This window comes from Sarcophilus harrisii, chromosome 4 (genome assembly GCF_902635505.1).
Source record: "Sarcophilus harrisii chromosome 4, mSarHar1.11, whole genome shotgun sequence".
NCBI lineage: Eukaryota > Metazoa > Chordata > Mammalia > Dasyuromorphia > Dasyuridae > Sarcophilus > Sarcophilus harrisii.
The window spans coordinates 22,418,789-22,439,494 of NC_045429.1; positions in this window are offsets into that span (position 1 = coordinate 22,418,789).

The following is a 20,706-nucleotide window of genomic DNA, read 5'->3' on the forward strand; positions in this document are numbered from 1 at the left end:
GTGTATGTGTGTGTGGTTCTCGGTGTACCGTTGACTCTGCTGTGTTTGGGATTCTGGAAGGCAGCGAGTGCTTTGGGCTGATTCTTTCTGGGGCGGCAGGGGGCTCCCAAATCTAGGCAGTGACCAGGGGACCTGACCCGGGGGAAGCCCCCCCCCCTTGCCTGTCGGACACCCCACCTGTGAGCAGCAAAGGGGTAGGGCTTTTGGGGCCCGGTTTGCTGAAGTCCCTGGACTCCCGTCCACTCTGTTCTCAGCCTTTGTCTCCTGGTCCGGACCCACGGGCTGTATTTTTTTGTCGGCTCAGGCTGCTATTGTTCCCCCAGGAACCCCCAGGTGGTAGCAGCCCGGCTGGCGTGGTTCAGAGGCTTTGGGATTTGTTTGTCTCATCGCTGAATCATGGGCCTGTGGACAGACAAAGGATCCTGGTAGTGGAGCCCGGGGCTTTGGGTGAATGAACGGAGGACGGCTGCATGACAGGGGCCTGGCCACGTTGGGCTGCACTGGGCCTCCCAGAGTGGGGAGAATCCGGATGACTTTGTTGTGCCTTTGTCCCCGAGCACACTGTCCATTGGCCCAGCTCACAGGAGGTGGATTCCCTTGGTCTGACGAGACAGAGCTGAGCCCACAGACACGAGGTGCTGGTGTGGAAGGGGGGATCCCCCTGCCTTTGCCCCTCCTCGGTTACCCCCTCCGGAAGGGCCTTTACAATAGAGAGGGTCGGCGGGGAGAGCCGGACCGGGGCCGGAAGGGCATTTGGAGCAGAGAATGGCAGGGCCAGGAGGGATCCCAGAAGGAAGATTTGGGAGGCCAGATGAGGCGAGGGCCGGCAGACCACGGCTGTTCTGGTCCCATCAGGTCCTGCGGGAGGCCGAGCCGGCTCAGCTGTGTCCTTGGGACGGCCCTCCAGCTCCTCCTCGCTCGGGGGGAGACAGTGGGGTCTCTGGAGCCTCCAGTTGGCAGGTGCCAGGATGGGGGGGGGGGAGTTGACTGAAATAACATGCTCTTCCCCAAACACACATGTCCCTGGCAGAGGCGCCGCTGGCGAGACCTCCTTCTCCTCCCTCTCTTGAGGCATTTCTCGGAGCCATCTGGAGCCTACGCGTCCCAGACACATGCAGGGACCCGGGAGCCAGCTTCCCGGGAACTGTTTGGGAGGCGGTGGGCCTACTGGGCGCCCGCTGGAAGGATCCTGCATCAAGGGGGCCCAGCTGGGGTGGGCTGGGGTGGGGAGGAGATCCGGACAGACAGATCCCTGTTCTCTGATCACAGCGATTCCCAGCCGCCTGCTGGCTCAGTCTGTAAATCCTGAATTCCGACCTCCAGGCCCCGAGGCTTGGATGCCCAGCCCCACCGGGGTCGCAGACCTCTCCAAACCCAGTGGTGTTTTAGAACGGAAGCTGCTTGAGGGCCGGGATTATTTCATTTTCTGTGGGGGGTAGAGAAGGCGTCCGGACTAAATGAAATCCCAGTCCAGGTGCCAGGCCAGGCTCACCCACAGGCCAGTCATTCCTTGGTTATTCTGGCAGAACAGAGGGGACTTCGGACGGAGTGCTCGCCTTTCTCCACATGTGGCCTCCTTTCTCCCAACAGCTTGGGCTTTTTACAGAGCATTTCCCTGCCTGGGCTCCTTCCCCAGCCTCTCCTCAGTTCTGCTTTTCTCTCTGTCTCCCTTTCCCCTCTTTTCCTCTCTGATCTTCCTCCCCTTCCCCCCCCCCCCCCCCAAATAATCACTTCTTCCTTTAGAAGTAATTTGTCTGTGGTGACCTGTACATTTCCACCACCGACAGCTGGACGTAGACTCCATTTTATTTCGACTTTGGATGTCCCGTGCCCGGCCTCACGTTTTGAACGCAGTCCCGGCTTCGTTGGAGATTGGGGGGAGTGGCCAGAGATTTATTTGGGGCGTTGCAGACCGGCTGCTTCTGAAACGGGGGCGTCTCCCATGACTTGGTGGTGGGGGCGGGGGGACACGGCAAAGCAGCGTTCAGAGCTCCACCAAAGTCCATTTTCTAAAAAATTCTATAAAGCTGAGAAATAAGAAATAATGGACATTTATTTCCAAGCCTATTAGAATCAAAGTTTAGCATCAGTTGAGATGACTGTGCCTTCTCATGACAATTTCCCTCTGGGCCAGAGGGCCTTTGCCTCAGTGGCTGCTAAAATGGCGGGCTACCTAGCGGGGTTTCAGCCTTGTGTTGATAATGGAAGACCGAGTTCTTCTCGGTGTCCTTACTGATGAATTGGGTGGTCTTGGAAGCATCAAAGAAATGAATTAATTTTGAATTCTCATCTCCTGTACCTCCTGTTTCTCTGACCCCCTAAAACAAGCAAACAGCCCCCCACTTTTCTCCCTCCTGCACAGTACGCCTGATGCCGTTTGGCAGTTTAGAAACAGTAGGGCCGCTCCTGGGGGTCTTTTGGGAGCCTCTGGAGAATGAGTCATAGGACGCCCAGGGTAGTTCCATCCTGAGAATTGGGGACCATGCCCTTCGACCTTGGAAGGTGGAGTTTCAGCCGGGGTCCTCGCCCCCCATCCCCGCTGGGAGCTCTCCCTTTCCAGTGTGGTTGCTGCGCTTGCTGCCCCTGAGCCTGGCATTGCCCTGACTCCGACTTTCACAGATGGCTTTGGGCTTAGAGCAGATCCTCTTTTCTTTAATCTCTTTATCTTTTTCTCTTTCTCTGTTTCTTCTCTTTCTCCCTCCTGCCCCGTTAGTCTGTCTCTTTCCCCCAGGTCTGTCTCTCTCATTCTTTCCACATGTGTCCTGCCTTAGTGATTCAGGCAGGATGTTCCAGATCTTGCGTGGCCCCCCCGCCCCCCTCTGATGTAAAAGTGGGGGATGCACTTTCTGGGAAATGAACAAGCAGCTCCCTCCCCCCCGATGACTGACCTCCCTGGAGGAGTGGAGGCCTTCAGGCCTCTGGCCTGAGTCATCCCCTGCCCTCTCCTGCTCTGGGGGAGGCTGAGGGTTGGGTTTGGGCTAAGCCTCCGGCCGAGGAGGGAGCTTCCCGCTGTCCTTAAAAGCATCTTTGCCGGCCCTGCTCACTGCCTGAACTCTTCCCAGTCAGAAAAGCCCCTTCTCCGTCAGCCAGGGCCGAGAAAGCCTGTGGAGAAAGCACCGGCAGACCTTCCGGAGGCCTGTGGAGATGGCCGGCCGGGCCACGAGCAGCCAGGCCGGGCCACCTCCGGCCAGAGAAAGTGGCATTTCAGGCTATCCTGCCCTCCGGGGGCTTCCCTTGCTCAGGCTCTCGTTTCAGCCTTGGTTAGTTTTAAATCTCCAGCTCCAACCAGAGGCCCAGAGGATCTAGCTCTGCCTTCCAGGGGGTCTGATTGGCCGGCACCTCCCAGAACCTCTGTTCCGAGGGGAGGGCCTCTTGGCGGCCACCTGCTGACTGACCATCTCTGTCCTTCCTCGGGTCTTCTGCCATTGGGCCGTGAGCTCCTGAGGGAGGGGGGCCTGTCTGTGTGCCCCATACCGAGCAGGTGCTCGCTGCTCTGACTCAGAAGCCCAGGTCTAGGTGGGAGTGTTTGGGGAAAGGGCAGAGCTGCAGGAAATCCCTGCCCAGCCCCGACAGTTAACTCAGCTACTCTCTCCTAGCACTTGTTAAGTACGCTTCAGAAACGGGGGGGGGGGGGGGGGGGGGGGGGGGGGGGGGGGGGGGTTGTGGGGAAGGGATGGCCAAGGCTGGGGCTCTCCCATCCTCTGAGGGGTCTTTTTCCTGGCCCATTCCTTGACTCCCACCCACCACCCCTCCCCTGGGAACAGGTTGGAAAGATTTGTGCCTCTCCTGGCAACTTCCTGTAGCCAGAGTAGAGACAGTGTCAGAGCTGGAACATAAAGGGGTAGCCCTGGGAAGAACTTGAGAATGCAACCCGGGAAAGGGCCAAACAAGGGAAAGGTCCAAACTGGAGGGCTTAGAAACAAGGGTTTTCAAAACTGGGAAAACAGAAACCAAGGGGATTCCCGGAAACCCCATCTCAAACCCTCCCCTCAAAAACCCAACCCATCCCATTCAGTCTTTTAAGGCACAATTTGGGGCCCGGGCAACCTTTGTCCAACTCTGTGGCTCACAGTTCAATTATATGGTGGGGACCTCCTATATAACAAAAAACCAGGGTCCAATTTTGGGGAAACAGAGCAATGGCGGCTGGGAAAGGGAAGGCCAAACCCGCTTGGGGTAACAATCCACCTGGTCACAAGCAACCAAGAGGATGTACTTCTCGCTCTTGAGGGGTCAGGGTTGACAACTCCCACAAGGAAAGAGCGTCAAGCGGGATCCCTTGTCCAGACAGCGGGAAACAAGCATTGGAAGGGCCGTGGACGCCATCTTGCCCCCTTTTTGTTCTCATGGATGGAGGACCCTTGGTCCGGAGACTGTACGACCTCCCAGGTTTGGGTCAGATTCTTTGGTTCTGTCCTTGCTGCCCCTACCTGGGAGAGAAAGAAGGGTCTTTCCCCCCGGGCGGGCTCCCACCCTCCCTCCCTGGAGCCCTGTCAAAGGCCAAGAACCCAAGGAGGGGAATTAGGCGCTCCACCCCGGTCTCACTGCTTCGAGGGGCCGGCCAGGCGGGCTCCCAGGCCCCAGGAGGGCCGCTCACAGCTATTCTGTCCGAGATGGGCGAATAATTCACCTCTTCTGGGCCAAACTCTGTTCTGGGGCCCTTGGTTCACAGGCATAAAACAGACGTCCAGCAGAAAAATGGCTCGACAGGGCCCGGGCAAAGGCCCATTGGGCGGCCGGGCCGTGTCGGCGAAAAGGGGCGGCGGCCCCCTCCTTTCACCTCCCTCTTATCTTTTGTCCGTGGGCCCAGGGACGGTGGGCTTATCCCCCTCCCCTTCTCCCCTCCCCCATCGGTAACGGCATTGAGTGTTGAGCTCAAGCTCAGCTCAACAGAATCGCTCTGTTTGGGAAGCTCGAAGAAAGGGGACCTGCCCTCGGTCTTTGTGTGTGTGTGTGTGTGTGTGTGTGTGTGTGTGTGTGTGTGGTGGGGGGAGAAAGAGAGGGAGGGAGGCTTTTGTTCCGAGGAGCAAAGGATCTCTTCCCCTTTCCACCGAGCCTCTGGTTCGTGCCGGGCAGATGAAAAAGCATCTCTTTTTACCCTCGATTCATTCCCCAAATGTGCAGAAAAGCCCATCTTTACTGCCTGAAGTCCAGGGGGGCTCTGCGGTTGGGGGAATCATTCAGAGCTGGGGGCCTCTCAGAGTGTCCAGTTACAAGTGGGGAGACCGAGGAGCTTGGACAGTGAGTCCAGGGGTGGGATCCCTGCCTCTCTCTCCCTCCTCGGCCAGAGGCTTAGCCTGAACCCAACCCTCGGCCTCCCCCAGAGCAGGAGAGGGCAGGGGATGACTCAGGCCAGAGGCCAGAAGGCCTCCACTCCTCCAGGGAGGTCAGTCATCGGGGGAGGGAGCTGCTTGTTCATTTCCCAGAAAGTGCATCCCCCATTTTTGGGGTCCCCTTTGTTAGGGAGGTGGGCGCCTCTCCCATCTCCGTCCTGCCCTGATTGTCCGGCACTTACAGTGAGCACCGGTTTGGCAGTGACAGGCATGAGGCTGGAGCCCTTGGGTCAGCTTTGGTCACCGAGTGCCAGGAGGGACCTGACCAATCGGGGCCCGAGCCCTTGTTTACCTCAGAGTCCCCAGGGCTGAGTCAGTGGGACATGTAGGTCTGACCTCCCTGGGACAGGGGCTCAGGGACCAGAAGGGCCCCGTCATCTCAAAGATGAGAAAATCGAGTGTCCAAGCGGGTGATTTCAACAGCCCAAGTGGCAGCAGTGGGATTCAGCTCCTTCTGTGGTCCGAGGCTGATTCTGAGATCGTCACCCCCCCAAAGGCAGATTCAGTTCTGCCCGACTCGCCCCAGCGTCTGACACACAGTAGGGGCTTAATAAGTGCCCAATGGGGTTATGTTTCCCCAGATGTGCTTGGGCACAAGCTCAGCACCGGGCAGGTTACCCACTCACCTGGGGCAACTGGTTCGGCGGCTTTCCTTGATGCAGCTCGAGCGCCAGCTTGGGGGGGGGGGGCGGCAAGGAGTACTGCATGGCCTGGGGAGCCGGCGTCGCAGCCTCGGGGGAAAAAGGAGCAGCTGCATCAGGGATCCCAGGCACAGGGCGGCTCCCAATTAGGAGGCCCTTCAAGAGGCCAGGTGAGAGGCAACGAGGGCGGCTACTTGACCTCCCAGACTGACGGCGGCCCCTCAGTGTATCTCTGTTTGCACACACGCGCTCTCTCTCACACAAATATTGTGCTAATTACAAAGAACCTTTATTTAGTCATCAAAGCTGCACGTTCTCTTTATACCCCTAAAATCCCCTTTTGTCGTTCATTAACATTTATTATAATTTAGACTTTAGCGCTCCCCACCCTCCCCTGCCCTACTCCACAATTATCACCAATTGGAGGGACCGCTTCCTGTCATTCAGTCTCACAGACATTTATTAACGCCTCCCAGGCTCTGGCGATGCGCACGAGCGGCCCAGCCCCGTTCTCTCGGGCCTCCCTTCCGGTTGGGGATCTTGGGGGGCGCCCGGATCGGGGGCACGCTTGTGGGAAACGGGAGAGGGGAGGGCTCTATTGGGCTCAAAGCTGGAGTCATCGGCTGTGGGGTTTGGGGGGGGGGGTTTGCTCCTTTCTTCCTGGCAAAGCCTGGGCTGCGGCGGTTGTTAGCTGAGGTGAATCGTCTCCCACCCAGGGGATCACTCTTCATCGATGATGATGATGATGATGATGATGATGATGATGATGATGATGATGATTTAGCCAACATTTAGGTAGGGCCTTGAGGTTATTAGCAGATTCATTTGAGCCTTTGGGTAGGTCTGACTTATGTTCCCATTTTATAGAAGGGAAGTCGGGTGACTTTCCTGAGTCCTATGGCTGTGGCTAAGTCCAGCCCAGGTTGTCCCACCGTCTCGTGCCTAGCTTGTCCACATACAAACCCTATTTCTGGACCGTGCGGAGGTCAGAGCTGGGAGAGCCTCTATTCCTAGGCGTTCCATTAATCCCCTGACCGGTGGCTGCCCAAGATCTCCTTGAAGGCCCCTGGGGGTGGGAGCCCGGGTCCGGGGCATGGCAGACGACGTGGGGGCAGCTCTCTCCCTCCCGGGGCAGCGGCCCCCACACCTACTCCTTCCCGCTCCTGCGGGGCAGCCGCCTGCTCCAGGAGTGGAACCGAAAGGATGGTGTGAGCGAGGGGAGAGATTTTCCTGGAAAGCCTCACAGCCTTCTCGGAGCAGCTGACTTCCGTGTAACTGGAGCTCCAAGGACATCGGGCTGCCAAATGTCACGTGCGTGGCCTGGGCCGGTTCTTCCCGTCCTCCCAGCAGCACCGAGTGACCCATTGTCGGGCCTTCCTTTCCGGGAGCACCTGGTCCTAGGGTGTCTCCGACTATAAATGTCATCAATACATCACCCGGCATCTTGCAGAAATCCTCTGCTTCGAACTTCAGGGCCGTGATCTTGTCCGACCAAATGATCCTTGGCTCGTCTGCTGCTAGAATTATTTTGTATTTGAATCTGACCGGTTTCCTTTGTCATCCCCGGTTTTTATTTCTTGTTTTCCGCATTGACAAACATTTTAACAAGGGCTCCCCAGGTTTTTCCAGGCTCCACTGATGGGAATCCAAGATGCACAAGAGTAGTAAGGAGCCCTGATCTGAAACGATTGCTGAGCTGCTGAGGGGAAATTTCTTGCCATTAGGTAATCAAGGACCTGAGTTCTAATTCTGTTAAGGAGTCAACATGGCCACTGTGACCTTGAGTTTCTTTGAGGTTCACACTAGGGGAAGAGAGGAGGTTTTTGATGGACGGATGGCTGGAAAGGCGTAGACCCAACGTGCTCCTTTCCCAGGAGAGGGAACTGTGCAGTCAAGTCCACAGACATCCCTGGGGAGCAGCGGCAGCAGGAGGCTGGGACCCACCGGTTTTGAGAGTCTGGGGATGGAGGCGAGGCAGACCTGGCTCATGGGAACGAGCGGGTATGAGGGACCTGGAGTCGCTGCTCCTGGGCTGGGTCCGGCCTCCCCGGCCAAACCGCCCACAGCCCTGGCAGCCGCTCCGTCAGTGTCCGGGCCTCTCTCCCCTTCTTCAGTGTCTTCCTTTCTTTCTTTCCACTCTTGTTTCTTCTTAAGTTCTCTCCTCCCTTGCCCTTCGCTCTTCTTGCTTTTCTTTCTCTCCTCCATTCTTCTCATTTTCTTCTTTCCCTGCCCCGTTTTTGCTCTCTCCTTCCTCTCTTTTTGGGTTCCTCTCCTCTTTCCCATTCTTTCCCCTCCTTTACTCCCTCCACGTCTCGACCATCCTTTCGAAGTTCCCAGAAGGGATGGGCGAGGTGGGCGTTCGCAGGGTGAGGGGAAGTTGTGGGAAGAAGAGAAGACTAATTGGCAGGAGCACCTCTGGGGTGCATGTGGGGAGGATTGGGGGGCCAGCCGGAGGGAGGAGGGAGGGAGTCCTCTCGGGGGGCCTGCCCGAGTCCAGCTCCCCTGATGTAATGATTTTTCCCATGCCTTTTTTGGCAGGTGGGCCTCTGAATGGGGCTTATTGATTGCTGGAAAGCAGCCTGGTGCTTCTGTTGGCAGCATGAGACAAGGGGAATTTATAGTAATTAATACCTGGGTGTTTGCATCATTTTCAAAGCCCTCTAATTGCGCGCCTCTGCGAGGCGCAGGTCCGAGCGTTTCGGTGGGTCCCTGCACGGTGGGCAAAGGCCCTCGTGGACGGCGCTGCCGCTGACCGGTCGGCTGCCCCGGCCCTTCTCCCAGCCTCCCCCCAACAGGCCACAGAGGGAGCCCACTGATGTAGACTGGGGGGCTTGGAGCAGGTGAAGGAAGCAACCTCTGAGTGGCTGAATCTGTATTCGGTGCCTCGGACACCGGTGGGCGAATAGTGAGGATTGTGTGCGCTCAGCCTGGGAGACTATCCAGGGGTCTCAGCCTGGGAGACTATCCAGGGGGTCTTCTCAAGTGCCATTTCCCTCCCCCACCACCAATGTAGCTTGAGGGGGGCAGGGCTTTGTTTATCCGTGTCCAGCACAGTGCCGACACATGGTAGGCATTTAAAGCTTCCTGATTAATCGGTCAGGTAGGGTTAGACTTGAATTTGAATCTTGCCCCAGACTTTCATTAGTGATATGAATCCTGGGTGAGTCACTTAACCCAGCCAGCCTCAATTTACTCGTCTGTAAAATGGGAATGATCACAGCATCCGCTTCGGTGGCTTGTTGTAAGGACCCAGATGTAAAATGTTTTCCACGTGGTAAGAGTCCGTGTGCACTAAATGGGGGAGGCTGGTGATGCAGGGGACAGAGCTTGGAGCACAGAGTTCAGGCCTGCTGCGGCTGCGTGACCCTGGGCAAACCACATGTGCCTCAGTTTCCTCCTCTGTAAAATGAACTGGAGAAGGAAATGGCTAACCCTGCAGCATCTCTGCCAAGAGAACCCCCCAATGGATCAGTGAGAGTCACCAACAAAGCGTGTTAGTGACCGACAGGCAGCTGGCTCCTGGACGTTATTTTCCCTGGACTCTTCCTCTCACCCTGTAAGTTTGGTCGGCTCTGTGGCCCCGTTTCACAGATTAAAAGACTGAGGCCGCAACCAGACAGCCCTTGATCCAACATCTGGTGAGTTCTAGGGCCAGGGCTGGAATCCAAACCTCGAGGTTCTGCGCCTCTGGCACTCGTGGCTCGGGGTCCCTTTGGATTAAAGGCACCGGGTTCAAATGCAGCCTCTGCCTGTGTGGCTTCGTTCCGCTCCCCTACGTTCTCTGACCGTCCGTCCCCTCATCTTGTGAACAAGGGGCTTTGCTTGGGTCACCCCCGGGGTCTCCTTCATTCCCTCCATGTCTCGACCACTCTTTTGTGGTTCCGTCTCCTTGCGCCTCCGTGGCCCGCAGCCGCTCCACAAGCCTCCGGGGGGGCCCAGAAGGGAGCACCTGCCCCCCAGCCTGGGATTCCGGGGGGTCTTGCGGGGTCCCCTGAGCCAGGCAGGATGTGGCCCAGGGAAGCTCCAGCTTTTGAGAGGAACCACGCGCTTCGAGCCGCGCTTGGGCATATGCCAGGCTCCTCGGGCCAGGCCCTGCCTGGCCTGGCCCTGTTGGCCCGGACGTTCCCATCCCTGGGGCCCAAGGGACCCTCCACGGGGCCCGGCCAGTTGTGGAAGTGCTTGCCCGGCTCCCCCTGCTGGCCCTCCCGAGCACCGCTGACAGGGGCCTTCGCACTTTGCGCTGCCAGAGCCCCGGGCCCGCTGCCGCCCCCCCCCCCCCCCCCCCCCCCCCCCCCCGGCTCTTCTTCCTTAAACAGTGTGGTCCTTGGGGGCTTTAGCGGCTGCTGTCAAAAACCTTGGGCCTCAGGGCCCTGGTTCTAGTCGCTCCGGGTTTTGTCGGGCGTGGAACCCCAGGGAAGCTTCGTGCCCTCCTGGGTCCTGGGACTCTGCTCGGGAGGGCCCGGTGAGAAGCGAGGTAAGGACTCACTTGGGGGCTCCTGCGCTCCCTGCGGGCGGGGGCCCTCCCTGCTCCTGCTCTCCAGCCCTGGGGGCGAGTCCCGGACGCAGTGGGAGGTGCGGACAGAGAAAGAAGCGTCAGGGTCTCCCCAAGCAGCAGCTCAGACTCCGGCCCGGCCCAGAACCTCTCCTGAGGGCTTTCCCTTAAACAGTCTTCCTTCCAGAATGGTCCGGGGGTGTCAGAGCCAGAGGGAGCTTAGAATAGAGAGTGTCAGGGCTGGGAGGGACCTAGAATAGGGGATGTCAGGGCTGGAGGGGTCAAGGACAGCCGGAGCCACGTGGAGTCCTTGCTCTGCAGCTGCCAGGGGCCCCTGTGGGGGTGGGACCCGCAGCTGGTCCTTTCCCCTCTGCATGGGGGAGGCCGCTCTCCACCGGGCAGTGCTGATCCGGGCCCGGCAGCACCAGCGCTGAGACGGAATCCTGGCTCCTGGAGCCCTTTCTTTGAGGAGGAGGGGGCTGGGCCAGAGCCGGTCGGTGACTGCCCTTTCCTTTCCTAACTAGCCCCTCTCTTGTCTTTGGCTTTTGTTTTTCTCTTTCTCGATCGCTGCAAAACCTCCCCCTGCCAAGCTCTCCTTGGGATATATTTAGATAAAGCAACATCAGCGGAGAGGGAGAGAGAGTGTGTCTGTGTGGGTGGGGGGGGACTGCGGGCCTGTCCGAGGGCCTCCATGGCAGACCTGTCTCGGCTCCGGCCTGCGCTTAGGGCCCAGCCTGGGCCGGTCACTGGGGCCGGGCGAGGGCCGGGCACTGTCCCCGGAAGCTGAGGAGCTGCCCTGGGCGAATCCCGGCCTCGTGTCTGCCCCTCTCTGAGACCGGCTCCTGCCCCGTCTCCCCCTTCCCTCCTCCCGTCTGCAGCCCTCCATTATCGGGCTGGGGGTGGGGAGAGGCCTTTTATCCTCCTCCCCGGGTGCTCCCTATACATTAGCAGGACGCACCCACCCGCTCATTAATGCATTTGCCATGAGGCCTTATTGGGGAGGAGGCTGCTGGGCAAAGAAAGGCCTTGGCTGGAAGGTGACCGAGAGCCTTTCCTCCTCTCCCGGTTTTTCCGGGAAGCCGGGTCTGTCTTGCCCTCGGCCCGTTGCAAGAACTTTATTATTTCATCCTGAAAGCGCTAGATAAAGCAGTAAATAGAATTATTCCCTCCTTCAGCTTTATCGAGAAGCCTTCTTTACAGTGCAGCCTCTTCCATTGCAGAAGCCCCCTCCCCTCTCCCCAGGCCCCTGGGTAGGATAATTATGGAGGATGAGGCAGGAAGGACCCAAGGCCCGGGGTTCCTGCCTGAGGGGCCTGTGGAACCCAGAGAAGGCCAGGGCCGGGCTCCTCAGCCTGGGGGACCTCAGGGCTGGCTGGGGTGGCCTGGTCCCGGGGAGGGGCCTGGGAACGAAGCCAGTCATGTCCTTTTTTTGGCTCCTTCTCACCGGGTGACTCAGGTTCCCATGAAAGTCCTGGGTCCCAGGGACACGAGTGTGAGCAGATGGCACGACCTCACTTTTCTCCTCGGGGACATGGAGCCCGTGTGATTGGGCTCAGGAGACGAGGCTGTGATGGCCGCGGGTCCCTCCTTGGACCCCAGAGAGGTTCTTGCCCCCGGCAGAGGTGGTGACCGTGGGCGCCCACCCTGGAGCAGAGCCCGAATGGCTCACGGCCCCTGAGGTGCTCAACATGACAAACAGTGCAGCCATTCCGTGGGGGGCGGCTGGAAAGACCCCCCCCCCCCAATCCGAATCGGGGAAGACACCGGGAGGATCTGACCTTTCCCTGGGCCCAGGAGCATGTGTCACATGTTGGCGCGCCAGGGTCGGGAGGCATTTCGCCCCCATGGCCTGAGCCAGACGTGGGCGTGGGCCCGTGTGGCCTGCAGGGCAGAGCCAGCCTCTCCCAGGCCTCCAGCGGCCAAGGGTCCGTCGGGCAGAGGGAGGTGGCGCTCTCCGTGCGGGCAGACCGGCGGTGACCATTTCTGAAGTGCCTACTGTGCGCCGGGCACGGCTGGCTTCCAGCAAGCGCTGATGGACACCTCGGGTGTGCCGGGCGTGGCCCGTTCTTCCAGGCCTTTGGGGGACACAGCGGGTTCTCCCACACATACAGGGCGGTCCGGGAGCCACCACGTTTTATGGATAAGAAAGCTGGGACCAAGGTTTGTAGGCAGGCCCTTCGCCAGCCCCGGTTGCTTCTGTTGGCTGGGGATCGTGCCTTGTCTGTAGTGCCCGCAGGCCGGCCTCCTGGTGGCTCCCTGAACGCCCCGGGGTGTTCCTGTGCCAGAGAGCCGCCTCTGCTTGGGGGGACCCGGCCCCCCAGGGACACCTTGGCGGGAGTGCTCCTGAGCCCCATGGGGCCTCCTGACCCCAGTCAGGCCGGGCTGAGGTGGGGCAGTTGTGCTGTTAAGTTCCCCACCCTGGGTCTATGGGAGGCTTTAATGAGATAAAAAGCTTAGCCAGAGTCCAATTAAAGCAGAGCGGGACCTGTTGGGGCAGGCTGCCCACAGGCCCCGCCTCCTCCCCGACATCCCGAAGCTCTGGCTGATGGTCCCTTAGCCAGGGAGCAGCTTCTGGGCCCAGGCCGTGGGGGCCCCAGGATCTGCCCCTTTCCCTGCACTCACGCCCAGGAGGGAGCCCCCAGACTCTGGGGGGGCCCTGGGCAGGCTCAGCCTCTAGCTCCATCCCCTGGGGCTGGGTGACCACAGGTGGGTCTCTGCCCCTTTCTGCGCCCGACTCCTGCCCCAGGAGGGCGGCCATCATGCCGTCAACCACGGTGTCCCCAGAAATTGCCCCAATAGTGCTCCCAGACGCGTGGGGGCAAGTCCGCCCCCCTCAGAGCCCAGTTTCCAAGACCAGTTAAGCCTCAGGTTTAATTATCATTGAGGGAATGGGGGCTGTGCTGAGTGGCAGAGGGCTGGAGGCCCCAGGGCCATAGGGGCGCTTCGGGGGCAGTTCACGGGGAGAGCGGTCCCTGAGGCCGGTGGGCGGCCTCCCAAGCCTTCCCTGGCTGGCCCCCATGGAGCCTTCCCTGGCCGGGTCAGGCTCCCACTTCAGACAGGAGCCGTGGGCCTCTGGGAGCCTCTGCTCAGGCTCTCCTTGTCCCTCTTGGCCAGGATCCATGCGGAGCCTTTGCCAAGTTCGGCCGATTTGGGCCAACTGAGCACAACCGGGACTTCTCCACCCCAAGGTTGGTCCTCCTTGGCCTCTGTTGGCTGGTGGAGGGGGCCCAGGCCCATGTCCTCTCCCCCACCCCACCCCCATGTAACGGCGAGGAGCTTGTCCCCAGCCCAGGCCTCTGATGTGGGGGGAGCTCGGGCCGGAGAAAGTTACCAGGGACCCCGAAACAAGGAGAGAGCTTGGGAGGGAGAGTGTCCGAGCTGGGAGGAAGCTTAGAGCCTCTTAGGGGGCGAGTCCCGGGTCGGGCTGATGAAGGAACGGGCCTGGGGCAGGGGGTCGGCTCGCCCGGGCAGCGCGGGAATCCTGGACTGGGCCCCTCCTGGGCGGGCTTGGGGGCTGCAGAGCCCGGGCTAACGGGCCTGGCTCCCTCCTTGCCGCCATTCTTGGCCAGTCGCACCAGCCGGGGTTCCCCAGCCTTTCCTGGGCTCCTTCGGAAGGGTCTCCAGTGAGGGCTCCCTGACCTTCCCCGGGCCCCACCCAGGTGCCCGCCCCCCCCGGCCAGGTTTTCCCCAATGTTTCCCGGGGGACCCCCTGAGAGCGCCTCGACCCTGGGCATAAGAGATGTCTCAGCGTGGGGGGCAGGGGAGCCCGGCCTCAGCCTCCCTGGTTGTAAACAGCCTGCTTTGTCTCCCATCCCGGGGGGGAGGGAGGAGGGAGGGAGATAAATCACTAACCCTGTGCCTCCCCCACCCTGAGCCCCGGCCACGGCACCTGTGGCGCCAGGGGTCCCCTCCCACCACCCCCTTCTGCCTTGGGGCCCTCTGAAACCCGCTTGAGGTCATCCTTCCCCCTGCTCTGGCAGGGCCCTGCTGTGGCCAATGCAGGAGTGTGGAGGGGGCAGGGGGGCACAGGGTGGCTCAGTGGGCCTTGGGGGACGAGCTAAGGGGAGGGATTGAAAAGACAGTGGGAGGTCCCGGGGCTCAATGGGGATCAGACTTGAATGGGGAAACCTTGAGGCAGGGAGGCTGTTGTAAGCCCTCTGAGGCAGCCCTCTGCCCCCCAGGGTGTGCCCAGGGCCCCCTCTCCCCATTCCTCAGTTGTCTCCTTTGTAAAATGGCCCCCGAGGTGGGTCAGGGCTCCCCAAGGGCCATGTTTCTGCAGCTCGGCCTCCCCCCCACCCTCTCCCAGGCCGTGCCTGGCCAGGAACGCCACAACTGCCTCTCCGCAGGCCTCGGACCCGGCCCCGGGCGCCACCGGCCTCCCCTTCAGATGGGCCAGGAAGAACCGCTGCCCCACACTGACAGCCTTCATTTGGGGGTGACTGGGCGAGAGGAGCTGCACCTCCTGGTGTGGAGCATCCCTCCAGCTGGCTTTGCCCAGGAGACCCCCCCCCCCCCCCCTGCTGCCAGGTTTTCTCTGTGGGGTTCCAAATTCCCTCTCTGTATGGGCTTCCAGGCTCATGCTCTGGAGGGGTTCCAGTTTATCTCCATAGAGTTTTAGGCTCCTCCCTCTGGGAGGTTCCCAACCCTTGCTTTGTGGGGATCTAGGTTCATCTCTTTGTACAGTGTTAGGCTCCTGTTCTGTGGGTTCCAGACTCCCACTGGAGGGGTTTCAGTTTCTCTCTGTGAGGTTCCAGGTTCCTATTCTGGAGAGGTTCCTGTTTCTCTCTGGAACGTCAGGTTCCTATTCCGTGGGTTCCAGACTCCCACTCTGATAGGATTCCAGGTTCTCCCCATGGGGTTCCAGGCTCCCCCCCCCCCCCCCCCCCCCCCCCCCCCCCCCCCCCCCCCCCCCCAGGGCCCGGATGCCCCCCCGCCCCCTGCCACCGCCCGCCTCGTTTTGTCCGATGCCTCTCGCCTCCCGACCTCCATCATTCTTTATTTGCGGAGCCGTCCGCACAGGCAGCGGTAATAAATCAATTAAAGACTCTGATGAATCGCTTAATGGCTGACAAAATAACACTAACGCCAACAGCTTGGATCTCTCCGGCAGTACCAAAGGACGCTGGTTGACTCAGGGTGGAGAGACGAAACAGAGACTGTTAGCTCAATTAGGACAATTAGTGAGTGCGATTTAGGGGCTTAGCTGGCATCTGCTGCTGCACCGAGGCAGGCTCGGGTGCCCGGGTAAATGTCTGTGCGCGGGCGCCGGCTGCGGCTGGGGACCCGGGCTCCCGCTCGGCCCACCTGCTGCTGGGGGGGGGAGCGCTCCCCCACCCCCGCACACACTTGCGGACCCGCTGGCCTCTCAGGTCAGGGCCTGGCTGCTCCCGGGCTGCTTCCCGAGCCCCCGGCGGGCCGGACCGCCGCTCCCGGGCCAGAACAGGGGGGAGGTTCCCCCAAGCTTGGTCAGACCCAAATGCCGGGAAGGCGGCCAGGGCACCCCCCACACCCGGGAGGAAAGGCCGTGCTGACGGGCCGCTCCCGGCTCTCGGCTCCTTCCCGTGGCTGCTCGGTGGGTGGTCTTCCTTGTGGGTCTGACACATGGATCATCCGGGCCGGCCCCGGGGTTGTCAGGTCGGGAAACTGAGGCCCGGCCGGATGTCTGGGAGGACCTGTCACAGATACATAAATGGGGGTAGAAAGCAGGAAGCCCCTCTTGGGGCAGAGCCGCCACTTTCCATTAACTTCTTTACTCACAAAGTGGGGGAGAGGGGGCTTGGGGGTTATTAGCCTAGAGAAAGGCCCGATCGGTGCTCCGAGCATCAGGGTGGGGGGAGCCTTAATTCCCCCAGGACCAGTCACTAAGCCCCTTCCCCAGCCAAGGTCCAGACCCGGGGGACACAAGACTAATGAACTGCCTCCCCCAGGCCTCGGCCTCCGGGCCCTTGACATCATTCCAAGCAGCCGGGGCCATTGGGAGCCTCCCCTGGACTTTTGCAGACATGCGCCCCCCCCCCCCCCAACAAGGCCGGAGAACCTTGTTCTCTAACGATGGGTTGGCCAGGTTTGGGGGGCTCGGGGGGCGGAGGGGGAAGCTTCTCCAGGGGCTTCAAGCTTGGGTTTGGCTGACGGAGATGCCCAGGATGCTTCCAGACAGGCACAGAGAGCTCGCTGCAGGGCCTGGGGGGCACGGGGCGGGGGGAGGAAACGTCAGCAGGGGCCCCCCCTCCGTGGCACATGGGGACTGAGTGGGAGCCAGGACGGCCTGGCTGCTCTTTTTTGAGTTACTGTGTGTGAGAGAGACAGAGACAGAGATGGGGAGGGAGATGGGGAGGGAGGGAGAGACAGAGACAGAGATGGGGAGGGAGAGACAGAGATCAGGGTGGGAGGAACAGAGACAGACAGAGATTGGTTCCCTGGGCTCTGTTATGGCCTGCTCCCGGCCAGCCCTGTGACCGCTGCTGCCCCTTCTCCTGCGTGTGCCCGGGGAGGGAGGGAAGAAGCGGGCCCTGTGAGGGCCAGGCCCTCGTTACTGAGAAAGTCTCACCTAAACCAGCGCGGCGGGATCAGCATCGGCCTGGCTCTCTCTGCCGTCCTTAATTTCCTCCTCTCCCTTGTTTCCCATTACGCCTGAGAATTGCTCCGTCCTGTTGGGATGTATCTGAACCCCTCCGGAGTCCGTGACCGTTGTCAGTCTCTGTACATTGGGGGGGGGGGTCTCTGGGGTTCCTTCCGGTCCAGAATCATGAACCCTCGTTCTAAAGGACTCCGTGGACTGGATGTTCTAGGAGCCTTGTCCTGGGCTCGGAAGGACGGGCCCGATGGAGCTCGGGCAGAGCCCTGCGGCCCAGTGGGATCTGGGGGGAGATCTGAGGTTTTCTCCACTTGTGACCTTAATGGGCTGTAGCAAGAGCCCCCCCCCCCCCCAGGCCTGTGCCCGGACAGGACGTCCCGGGGCCTCACGTCTCCCCCCACAGCCAACACTCCCCCCCATTAGGAGGGTTCTGGGAGATGGGGGTATCTAAGTATGATTTGATTGTTCTTGTTCTCTTCACACGACCGTCTCGGCCCCTGGGGGCCCACCTGTGCCCTCGTACATGGGTGTCTGACGCCCAGAGAAGGAATAATGGGGAACTGACCCATCGTTCCCTGCCTCGATACGCGGGCTGGTGCAGGGCGGGGTCCCGGAACCGAGCTCCCGCTGACTCTGGGGGTGGATATGGCCCAACCGTCTTGTCTCTTCACTGGCTAAAATGGGGGGTGAGGGAGGAGGGTCACTTTCTAGTTCTTGCTGCCACAAAAGTGCTTCTGGGAAGAGGGAATCTCCCTTTATCTCCTGCCGTTTTCTCCAGGATCACAGCTGTAGCAACTGGGTGAGGGAGGGAGAGCTTGGACCCCGAGATCACCCCGCCCAGCCCTCTCCTGCTAGCAGAGGGAAGGTTGGACCCGAGAGGGCCTTACCCCAAGTTCTAACATTTATTAACTAGAAATGTCAATATTTGAACCCAGGTCCTCCTGCAGCGAAGCCAGCGTGCCCTCCACTCTGGGAGGCTCTGGATCCTAGGAGGGAAAGAAGCACCTATTACAGAGGGGGAAACTGAGGTCCAGGAGGGAAGGGAATTGCCTGAGATGGCAAAGGGAGCAACGACAAAGTCGGGGTCCCAGCTACAGAAAAGAGGAGCTTGTCAGGGCCTCTCCCAGGCAGGGAGCAAGCAGGCTTTCCCCAGTGCTCCTCCCTGACGTGGTCCCCCTCTCTCTCTGTTCTCTCCCTCCCTCCCTCCCTCTCTCTCACACCCTCTGGGCTCCGGTTCACTTGGCTGGGCCCGCTTTGATGCTGCCTTGTGGGCTGCTGGGAGTTTCTCAGGTGGGACTAGGATGTTACAAGCCAAGACCTGAGTGCTTGGGGTGGGGCAGGGGAGCCCAGGGACACTCTGCAGCCCCATGAGCCACAGGGCTTGGCCCAGCCAGGTTCCCCTTCCCCGATCCGGCTTCCCAGAGGCTTCTGAGGGAAGGGAGCGCGGGGCGGGGTCTGCAGTGGTTTGTGCTGGGAGCGGTCCGCTGTTCCCTTGGGAGCCTTGCAAAACAAGACCTCCTGCTGCACTCCTGGGTGAGTAGGTGGGTGGGTTGGGCTGGATAACTTTGAACTTGAAGGGACCCGCTCCCTGTCCCTCCCTGTCCCTCTGTCCTGCCTTAAAAGGAGACTTAGCAAGCTCAGCGCCCAGTTTTGAACCGAGCCTGGTTCTTGGCCACAGAGTTCGTGGGGGGCAGAGTCAGGAGCTTGGCTGGAGGCGATTCAACAATTAATAATAATAATAATAATAACAATAATAGCAGCTATTGCAGGCAGCCTGGTTTAAGGCCTGGAGAGCCAGCCTCAAAGGTAAGGGGTTCTGGTCTGACAAACACTGGCCGGATGGTCCCAAAGAAGCCTCTTAATCTCTCCGTCTCCTGGGCATCTCTCTATAAAATATATCAAAATATACAAATCACTTGTTTTGGAAAAAAGAGTTTCTTTATCTGGGAGTTCACCGGTCACAAAATGATGTTCCAATCCAAAAAAAGTATCTGTGATTTATTTATCTGGTTATAGATTTTGTATCCTCACCTCTAGCATCATTACTTCCATTTTACAGATAAGGAAACTGAGGCTGAGAGGTCAAGTGCCTTGCCCACAGTCCCACTGAAATACACAGGCTAAGCGCCTACTAGGTGCCAGTCACTGTAATACACAGGCTAAGTGCCTGCTATGTACTGGTCACTAGAATACACAAAGAAGGATTCTTCCTCCCCCAGAATTCACAGTAAACTACAAGTAGCAGATGGGTACCAAAGATAAATGCCGGGTCCCTTGGGCGGACAGAAGGGGGCCGCCTTGGTCCTGGGGCAGCGTAGACGCGTCCAGTATCAGTTATGTTTGAAGGTGGCTTCCGTCTGCCTGTGACGTCCCCCTCAGTATTTCCCCCAGTTTAGACGGGGCCCCACATTTACATAGTGCCCTTAGTTTAGACAGTGCTCGGGAAGTGGGCGTGGAATTAGTCTTGTTATGGCCCCATTTTAGAGATGAGTTGCTGAAGACTGAGAACTTGAAAGAATGATATCATCCTGTTTCCCAGCTCTGTTTCCCCGGCCCGGCCACCTGGAGGAGCCGGGGGGACTCAGTGCACTCAGGGACTTGAGTTCCGGAGGCAGGATTTGGTGGGAAATGCTTGAGATTGTTGGTCGGGACTGGAAGTGGCCGCGGGACGTCCTGTCCCCCTCTGCCTGGACGGCCTGCGCCATCTGGTGATCCGGAGCTCGGCGGTTCTGGGCGCTGCCCGTGGGCCGCCCGACGCCTCCTTCACTTGGCATTAAATAAGCGTCCTGGGGATTTGGGGCTTTGTTGGCTTGTTTTTAACGGGGGGGTCTTCTTGATGAAAAACCTCTGACCCGCCACCCTCCCCCCCAGACCCTCGGAGCACGTCCACTATCGCAGCTAGAGGGGAAGGGCGCCGGCCCAGAGAGGGCATCCCAGGCCATGGACACCCGGGGTTTGTGTGACACCGCCCGGCCCTCTCCTTAGAGGCAGGATGAACACCTGACCCTGGGAGGAAAGTAACCGGGCATTCTGGGGGCGAGCCGGGGCCCGGCAGTGGCCACTTCCTGGGGAGGGGTCTCTGTGCTGGCTCGCGCTTCTCTGGGAGGAGGAAGAGGGGCATCCTGGCCTTGGGATGGAGCCGGCTGGTCCCAGCAGAGCCAGCGGACTCCCTGAGGCTCCTGAAGGTGGCCTGCGGGGGGGACGTTTTGGGTGCTTGCTTGGGAGGACCACCTGACATTACAGGAACTGCTTCAAGCCCCCCAGGGCCCCCTGGCTCAGAACTCCACCCACCCTGGCAGAACCAGGTCTGTCTCCATGGTGCTTCCCCCACCCAGGGTTTCTGCCCCTTCTGTTAACACCAGAACAAGGAGCTGCCCCGGCCCTTCTTGCTCCGCCAGCGGGAGTAGCCCAGAACCCCCCAGGCAGCAGGGCCGGAGGCTCGGAAGCTCTGCCAGGCCTTGTGTGTGTGTTCCCTAATCGGATCTTTTTGTACCCGGACGGGGGAGCATGAGTTAGGGGCCTTGTCCAGAGTCCCTGAGCCGGAACTCGAGGCTGACCCCGCCCTACCCAGCTGCCTCATGGGCCTTGCCTTGAGGGAGATAAGGAGCCCTTGCCTCTGTCATTGGCCTGTGTGAGCTTGGGGTTCTCACCACGGGGGGGAGAGGA